Source organism: Colobus angolensis, unplaced genomic scaffold (assembly GCF_000951035.1).
Source record: "Colobus angolensis palliatus isolate OR3802 unplaced genomic scaffold, Cang.pa_1.0 Scaffold99, whole genome shotgun sequence".
Lineage (NCBI taxonomy): Eukaryota > Metazoa > Chordata > Mammalia > Primates > Cercopithecidae > Colobus > Colobus angolensis.
In genome coordinates, this window is record NW_012123931.1 from 6,308,208 (window position 1) to 6,318,302 (window position 10,095).

Genomic DNA, 10,095 nt, shown 5'->3' on the forward strand with positions numbered 1-10,095 from the left:
GTTAACCAGGATGGTCTCGATCTCCTGACCTCGTGATCCGCCCGTCTCGGCCTCCCAAAGTGCTGGGATTACAGGCTTGAGCCACCGCGCCTGGCTATTGTAATTTTTTTATAGAGAAGGATCTCCATATATTCCCCAGGCTGGTCTCAAACTTTTCAGCTCCAGATATCCTCCTGTCTTGACCTCCCAAAATTCTGGGATTACAGATGAGAGCCACAACCACAGCTGGCCCTGAAATATACACTTCAATAAATTTAAGATGGTAAATTTTATGTTACATGTTTTTAAAACAAGAAAAACTGAAAAAAATCCAGAATTGTAAATCTTTTTAAAAATTAACTTCAAATCACAAAAGTGTTTCTCTCACAAAAGGAAAATATATATTCATCATTAAAAATATCATGAAAACAAGACTATCTCCATGACAACTCATTTAGACAAGATGAAACTACTAACAAAGAATCAGCTAACAAAGAATAAGCCATAACTAAAATTGGGATATTTATAGATAAACATGCATGTCAGGCCTCTGAGCCCAAGCTAAGCGATCATATCCCCTGTGACCTGCACGTATACATCTAGATGACCTCAAGTAACTGAAGAATCACAAAAGGAGTGAAAACAGCCTGTTCCTGCCTTAACTGATGACATTACCTTGTGAAATTCCTTCGCCTGGCTCAGAAGCTCCCCCACTGAGCACCTTGTGACCTCTGCCCCTGTCCGCCAGAGAACAACTCTGTTTGACTGTAATTTTCCATTACCTACCCAAATCTTATAGAACAGCCCTGTCCCTATCTCCCTTCACTGACTCTCTTTTCAGACTCAGCCCGCCTGCACCCACGTGATTAAAAAGCTTTATTGCTCACACAAAGCCTGTTTGGTGGTCTCTTCACATGGACAGGCCTGACATTTGATGCCAAAGACCTGGGACAGGAGGACTCCTTCGGGAGACCAGTCCCCACCCTCACTCTGTGAGGAGATCCACCTATGACCTTGGGTCCTCAGACCAACCAGTCTAAGGAACATCTCACCAATTTCAAATCACATAAGTGGTCTTTTCACTCTCCTCTCCAGCCTCTCTTGCTACCCTTCAATCTCCCTCTCTTGCTACCGTTCAATCTCCCTGTCCTTCCAACTCCAGTTCTTTTTCCTCTCTAGTAGAGACAAAGGAGACACATTTTATCTGTGGACCCAAAACTCCAGCGTCAGTCACAGACTCGGGAATACAGTTTCAACTTGGTGTTTAATCACTGTGGGGACACCTGCCTCATTGTTCACCCACATTTCATTGGTGTCTGATCACCACGGGGACACCTGCCTTGGTCATTCACCCATATTCCCTTGGTGGCAAGTCAATTGCCAGGACACCTGCTTTGGCTGCTCACCCACATTGCAGCCCAGGGCTGCTCACCACCCTCTTCTCTGTGTCTCTACCTTTATCTTTAAACTTGCCTCCTTCAGCTGGGCATGGTGGCTCATGCCTGTAATCCCAGCACTTTGGGAGGCTGAGGCAGGCAGATAACCTGAGATCAAGAGTTCGAGACCAACCTGACCAAAATGGAGAAACCCTGTCTCTACAAAAAATACAAAATTAGCCAGGCATGGTGGCACATGCCTGTAATCCCACCTACTAAAGAGGCTGAGGCAGGAGAATCACATGAACCTGGGAGATAGAGGTTGCGGTGAGCTGAGATCGTGCCATTACACTCCAGTCTGGGCGACAAGAGTGAAACTCCATCTTAAAAATAAATAAATAAAATTAAATAAATAAATAAACTTACCTCTTTCACTATGGGCAACATTTTGCCCTCTATTCCCCCATCTTCTCCCTTAGGCTGTGTTCTTAAAAACTTAAAACCTCTTCAACTCTCACCTGACCTAAAACCTAAGTATATTATTTTCTTCTGCAACACTGTTTGGCCCCAATACAAGCTCTATAATAGTTCTAAATAGCCAGAAAATGACACTTTTGATTTCTCCATTTTACAAGACATGGATGATATTTGTTGAAAAATGGACAAATGGTCTGAGGTGCCTGACGTCAAGGCTTTCTTTTTTTTTTTTTTTTTGAGACGGAGTCTCGCTCTGTCACCCAGGCTGGAGTGCTGTGGCCAGATCTCAGCTCACTGCAAGCTCCACCTCCCGGGTTCACGCCATTCTCCTGCCCCAGCCTCCCGAGTAGCTGGGACTACAGGCGCCCCCACGTCGCCCGGCTAGTTTTTTGTAGTTTTTAGTAGAGACGGGGTTTCACCGTGTTAGCCAGGATGGTCTCGATCTCCTGACCTCGTGATCCGCCCGTCTCGGCCTCCCAAAGTGCTGGGATTACAGGCTTGAGCCACCGCGCCCGGCCAAGGCTTTCTTTTACACATCTGTCCCTCCCTAGTCTCTGTTTCCAATGCGACTCATCCCAAATCCTCCTTCTTTCCCTCCCGCCTGTCCCTTCAATCCCACCCCAAGCATCGCTGAGTCTTTTGAATCTTCCTTTTCTACAGACCCATCTGACCTCTCCTCCCTGGACTGCTCCTCCCCAGGCCAAACCAGGTCCCAATTCTTCCTCAGCCTCCGTTCCACCACACTATAATCCTTTTATCACCTCCCCTCGTCACACCTGGTCTGGCTTACAGTTTCGATTCGCGACTAGCCCTCCCCCACCTGCCCAACAATTTCCTCTTAAAAAGGTGGCTGGAGCTGAAGCCATAGCCAAGGTTAATACTCCTTTTTCTTTATCTGACCTTTCCCAAATCAGTTAGCATTTAGGCTCTTTTTCATCAAATATAAAAACTCAACCCAGTTCATGGCCCATTTGGCAACAACCCTTAGATGGTTTACCACCCTAGACCCAGAAGGGCCAGAAGGCCGTCTTATTCTCAATATGTATTTTATTATCCAATCCACTCCCGACATTAGAAAAAGCTCCAAAAATTAGGTTCTGGCCCTCAAACCCCACAACAGGACTTAATTAACCTCTCCTTCAAGGTGTACAATAATAGAGAAGAGTTAAAATTACTTGCCTCTGCTGTGAGACAAAACCCAGGCACACCTCCAGCACACAAGAACTTCAAAATGCCTAAGCCAGAGCTGTCAGGCATTCCTACAGGACCGCCTCCCTCAGGATCTTGCTTCAAGTGCCAGAAATCTGGCCACCCACCTGGCTAATTTCTGTATTTTTAGTAAAGATGAGGTTTCACAATGTTGGTCAGGCTTATCTTGAATTTCTGACCTTCGATGGTCCACCTGCCTTGGCCTCCCAATATTCTGAGATTACAGACATGAGCCAATGTGCCCAGCCTCTGCAGTCTCTTATATGCCATAAAGATGTCTTTGGCTCTCACTGTGAACTTGAAGGAAGCTCACCAAAAGAAAAGTAGAATCCTTAGAGAATTTAAAATGACAAGACAGAAGATGCCCATTTAAGGGAGCAAAATTAAATAAATGAATAAACAACACAGCTGCCCAGGAACTATTTTCTTCGGAACACAGCTTTCTGAATCACATTTTAAAAACTGGCTTTCTCATTGACCTTGGGACCTGTTATCTGTGTAGTCTGTGGTATTCAATTTCACTCACACCTACCTGGGGGTTTGGCAATCATCTCATGTCTCTTTATAGTCAAAGGTTTTTTTCCTTGCTCCAGACAGGTGATCAGATCTGTCTTAGAGACAACAATACCTGTTTTATTAAAAATAAATAACATGAATCTTGTTCATATTCTCCAATTACAAGCTAGTAATGTGCTCAGCAGAGCAGATGTAATAAAATATTCTTGTAAATTAATAAAAAATACTAATTTATAACAGAAGTTTCCAAATATTTAGAAAATACTTTCAGCTGGGTGCAGTGGCTCACACCTGTAATCCTAGCACTTCAGGAGGCTGAGGTGGGCAGATAACCTGAGGTCTGGAGTTCAAGACCAGCCTGACCATCATAGAGAAACCCCATCTCTACTAAAAATACAAAAAATTAGCCGGGCATGGAGGCACATACCTGTAATCCCAGCTACTCAGGAGGTTGACACAAGAGAATTGCTTGAACCCAGGAAGTGGAGGTTGTGGTGAGCGGAGATCATGCCATTGCACTCCAGCCTGAACAACAAGAGTAAAAATCTGTCGAAAACAAAAGAAAAGAAAAGGAAAGGAAAGAAAAGAAAAGAAAGAAAGAAAGAAAGAAAGAAAGAAAGAAAGAAAGAAAGAAAGAAAGAAAGAAAGAAAGAAAAGAAGAAAGAAAAAAGAAAGAAAGAAAGAAAAAAAGAAAGGAAAGAAAGAAAAAATACTTTCAATATGCAGGTTTCTTAATTTTACTATCTGGTACTACAGAATCAAAAATTGGTAGTGGCAATTAGATTTTCAGATGGGGGCAACAATATTTTATACCACTAAATTTCTGGAATTACCACTAATTTAGAGTGAAGAATACAGCTCAACTCAGGAATGTGGAAAGTTTGGATTAAGATGAAACATCTTGAAGAAATTCTATTCTAAATGAACAAATTCTGAAGATTTTCTGGAAAAAGGAATCTGAAACTCTTTTATGAAAAGAATAAATTACTAAAAAACATTGTACAAAAAAAGAGAAATAAAATATTTAGGGTATATTATGAATTATGTATTCAAGTTATCCTCACCAAGGAAGACCAGATTTCTGTGGTTTTCTAACATCAAATCCCTATATAAATTCTGCTGTGCAGTGTCCAGGCAATGCCACTCCTCCAGAGAGAATTCTATGGCCACATCCATAAATTGCAATGGTCCCTGAAACACACACACACACACACACACTTTTACTAAATGGCCATGAGCAGAATTTTTAATTTGACTTAAAGTGAAATGTGAGAGTAAAGAGAACTGGTTCTGACTTACAGGACTGACTAAAATTATTCAACAAAATAATTTTCAACACAGAAATATTCTCTACTGTATTCTCTAACTCTGAGAAAAAAGAGCAGCATAAGATCCACAACATCAGTTCATATATATTTTCCTAGATAATAAAGTATAAAATTAAGGATGTGAACAAGAACATGTACAGTTTTGAGAGCTATATTTACATCATACAGAATGAGTTGTGAATATTTTTCAGATGAAAAAGGTTGAGTTAGAAGGCACCTCTCAAATTTTAATATACTTAATAAGCTGAAGACTTTGTTATGCAGACCTTTTTTCCATAAGATCTAGAATAAAGTCTGATTTTTTGAATTTCTAACTAGCTCATCAATAATGCCAGTGTTTTTGGCCCAAGAATGATATTTTGTCAAACAACTAGTAAGTGGAAGAGCCTGTGTTTTTCCCAGTTTTTCTGGCCTGTAAACAAAGATAAGAGCCTTCATATTTCAAATAAAAATATGTAGTAAAAAAAAAAAGGAAAAAGGACAGCTGCCAGATTAAATGTGATGTTTTATGCACATAAACTGCATAAAGATACTTAATAATGAAGAGAAAAATAATTAACTCTATAGTGAAAAAAAATCTTTCAAAGAGCTATTCCACCAAGTGAATCACTAACTCTGTCACCCAGGCTGGAGTGCAGTGGCATGATCTCAGCTCACTGCAACCTCCGCTGCCCGGGTTCAAGCGGTTCTTCTGCCTCAACCTCCCAAGTAACTGAAATTACAGGCACGCACCACTGTGCCCTGCTAATTTTTGTATTTTTAGTAGAGATGGGGTTTCGCCATTCTGACCAGGCTGGTCATGAACTCCTGACCTTGTGATCCGCCCGCCTTGGCCTCCCAAAGTGCTAGGATTACAGGCATGAGCCACCACACCCAGACTTTCTAGGGTAATTATATTAGAAAATAAATAAGTGGCTGGACGTGGTCTCATGCCTGTAATCCCGCCACTTTGGCAGACCGATGCGGGCAGATAATGAGGTAAGGAGATTGAGACCGTCCTGGCTAACACGGTGAAACCAAGTCTCAGCTAAAAATACAAAAAGTAGTTGGGCCTGGTGGCAGGCACCTGCAGTTCCACCTACTTGGGAGGCTGAGGCAGGAGAATTCCATGAACCCGGAAGGTGGGGGTTCTAGTTAGCTGAGATAGCACCATTGCACTCCAGCCTGGGGGACAGAGCGAGATTCCATCTCAAAAAAAAAAAAAAAAGTAAAGAAAAGAAAAAAAAGAAGTTAATTATAATAACAATTCTTCTGTTCATGAATATCCCTTCAGGTATAGACATCAGAAGTCACAACAATATAAAGACAGCGGCCTAAATAAAGCCCAAGATTTTGGACACATCCATTTATTTTACTAACGATATGATGCATAATTCAATTATTTATCCAGTTGCTAGTCTAGACAAAAAGTTTCTGGGTTGTAGGAACCACGACTGCTTCATGTATTTTTTTAATGGTGATATGAAATGTAAGCAACTCCATTATCTATTGGGGTCTCCATATTTCTCATCCCTGTTTATCATCCAAGTACCAGGAAACTGGAGAAACTCTCATCTGGGTACCAACCAAAGACATTTCTTGTATGAGGAGAGGAACAAACACAGGATGACTAAATTTCTCTTACACTAGGAGAGAAACAGAATTAACCATTCTTCTGAGTCTGACACAATTCTGCTATGGACATCCTCAAATGCCTCAAAGACACCTGGGTGATTGTGAGAGAATTCTCAGTGACCCTGGATTGATGGCCCAATGATAAGCCAGGTTGGAGAGACTCAGGCTGATTCTAAACAGAAAATAGAACTACCCAGGTGGAACTCCACAACCTGGATCACTTGTTCTGATTTGCTAGCTCTTGGATAAAGGAAAGAATGAAAATACTCTACTCCAGTATCACATTTTACAGGTAAATATAGTTGTGGTCATGGCTCTGGATACTTTGTGGCCTTGATCTCTCACTCCTAAGATGCTTATTTACACTTACAGATTATGCCATCAGATTCTATTTCCTCCTGGAGACTCTCACGTAACTGTAGAAGGTCAATGAAGATGTGAAAAATCTCAAAGAGCCACACTCCCAAATGGGGGCTGTAAGATGTCTATGCTGATATCTCACAATGCAGAAAATGCCTTTTGTTAGTTTTCTGTATATTCTCAATTCAAAGTCAGTCCCTTTTTTATAAATCTAGGTAGAGGCCAGACCTTATCTGAAGATTCTAGGTAAGATACCTAGAATCTCTGCATCCTCTGGTATTACAGCAAGTGGAGTACAATCAAAAAAGAAATCCCAGCCGGGCGCGGTGGCTCATGCCTGTAATCCCAGCACTTTGGGAGGCCGAGGTGGGCGGATCACGAGGTCAGGAGATCAAAACCATCCTGGCTAACACAGTGAAACCCTATCTCTACTAAAAATACAAAAAAAAAAAAATTAGCCGGGCGTAGCGGCGGGCGCCTGTAGTCCCAGCTACTCGGGAGGCTGAGGCAGGAGAATGGCGTGAACCCGGGAGGCGGAGCTTGCAGCGAGCCAAGATCGCGCCACTGCACTCCAGCCTGGGGGCAGAGCGAGACTCCATCTCAAAAAAAAAAAAAGAAATCCCCTCATAGAGGCTTCTCCAGCACATTCTAAATGATAAGTCTACCTCAAAAAAAAAAAAAAGTTGACACAACATGAATGTAAGTAGACAGTTTATTTGGGTCAAGCTTAAGGATTACAACCTGAGAGCAAATACTCAAGTTGCCTGGAATCTACAGTTTGATTAGCAGCAGTTACAAGAGGAGTTGTAAAGACAAAATAAAGGGACAGAGAGTGGGTTGATAAAAAGTTATTTGTCAAAAATTTTTATGTATTTAAAGAAATAACATTGATTATTGATTAGATATATATCATTATGGTTTATGGTATGAAATATAGTGTCCAATGCGGCATTATTAGTTTTACACATATGTACTTGTGGCAATAGTGAAGAGTTTCAAGAGATGAATACACAGTTCAAATGGGGGAGAAATAACTGCACTTTTATTTTAATGTCTCTCTGAGTTTGATAACCAAAGGACTTGCATTTTTTAGATAAAATTTTTTATTTCTCAAATCTGAAGACCAGGACTCAAAATTTGGAGCTGTAGGTTTAGAATCTGAATGGCTGCAGTATCAGCAGGTGTTACCAGCACATTTGTGGACATTTTAGCAAAAGGAAGAAGGAGAAAGTGGAGATTCTCATATCTACACATCTACTCAATGCACACATGTTACTCTAATTGAGTTTGTGGGCCCCATGGTCTCTGAATCCGTTTCAGGTTTGAAGATACAAGAGTCATTGAGAAAGATAAAATGATTGATTGCTGCCCTGTGAAGTTTGTAGAAATTTGGTCTAGCCTCTCTAGAAGTGACTGTAGAGAACTATAGATACCAAATATGAAGAGACACAATTCTGCCTGCATATTTAGGGGACAGCATGCACTTTGCTGCACAAGTGTGAGTTGGCTAGAAGCCTGAGAGGGAAAGCCCTCTCTAGAGAAAATTCTGGCTGGCACCTTATGTGTTTATGTCATGTCTGATAATTTTAGACACTGTTTGGAAACAATGATTAAAAGAAAAATTTGGGGCCGGGCGTGGTGGCTCAAGCCTGTAATCCCAGCACTTTGGGAGGCCGAGACGGGTGGATCATGAGGTCAGCAGATCGAGACCATCCTGGCTAACATGGTGAAACCCCGTCTCTACTAAAACATACAGAAAACTAGCCGGGCGAGGTGGCGGGCGCCTGTAGTCCCAGCCACTGGGGAGGCTGAGGCAGGAGAATGGCGTGAACCCGGGAGACGGAGCTTGCAGTGAGCTGAGATCCAGCCACTGCACTCACTGCACTCCAGCCTGGGTGACAGAGCGAGACTCCATCTCAAAAAAAAAAAAAAGAAAAAAGAAAAATTTTACCCAGCCCCAGTAAAATGCCACAAAAACAAAACAGGAAAAAAAAAAAAAACATTTTATTACACAATTAAACTTGAATGTGACATTAATCATAGTCAATCTGCTTAAGAGACTGCAAAGGCAGAAAGATGGTCACCATAATTAGTTCACAAGTACAAGAATTTCCAGCACCATGTCACACATAATTTATCCTAAATTTACATGGAGATTGAAGAGGCCATCTGTGTTTGCTAATTGCTTATATTCAATGACAAATAAACTTTTCACATCTTCATAACGGGAGGTAGTTTAGCATCTCTAATCCATGTATCCACTAAAGCTAAGCTTTCACTCTGTTACGAAAATGGTTGAATAGGGTTCTACTTTTTTGGCTATTTACATTCTAGAGCAGTGGCTCTGTACTGCCTGGCACTGGCCTACAGCACTCCTGCTTGCTTTCTCCTGGTTGCTAGTGTCCCCTTGACCTGTATCATCTGCCTCTGAGGCACAGCCCAGAGCACAGTTTGCATTTTATGTGAACCACATTTGCTACAGCAGCACTCTAATATCACATCAGAGAGTAAAGTTTGAGCTGCAGGAGGAGAGCCTGCAGCCCTCGTGGGTAGAATTGCACCTTCACAATAACGAGAATGTGAGCAGTGTTTCAGCCCCAGTTTCTACTTATAATGGTGAAATGGAAAAAATACTGCTGAATTTCCAGCATGTGTCAAGACAGAGATAGCTCCAAAAGTTCTCACTGTGACAGCCCACCTCATTCAGACACCATGGGATACTACCACGGCTTTTGAAACAGACACCCAAAGCATTGGAGAGAAAATCAGATCTCCTTCTGAGCAAGACTATTTTGAGGGAAAAAAGTTTAAATTATCTTAAGAAAAACCTCAGATTAGGTATAAGATTGATCAAGTCAGCCAGAAAAAATTCCCCTAAAAGTAATTTCTTTCTAAACACCCGAAGTGCGCAACTACTCTCAGCAGGGGAAACATGAGCATTATAAAGAAAGGGAGCAGATTTTCATTAGAATTTTATAAAGTTTCTGCCGGGGGCAGTAGCTCAAGCCTGTAATCCCAGCACTTTGGGAGGCCGAGACGAGTGGATCATGAGGTCAGGAGATCGACACAATCCTGGCTAACACGGTGAAACCCCGTCTCTACTAAAAAAAAAAAATACAAAAAGTGAGCCGGGCAGGTGGGGGACGCCTGTAGTCCCAGCTACTCGGGAGGCTGAGGCAGGAGAATGGCGTGAACCCGGGAGGCGGAGCTTGCAGTGAGCTGAGATCCGGCCACTG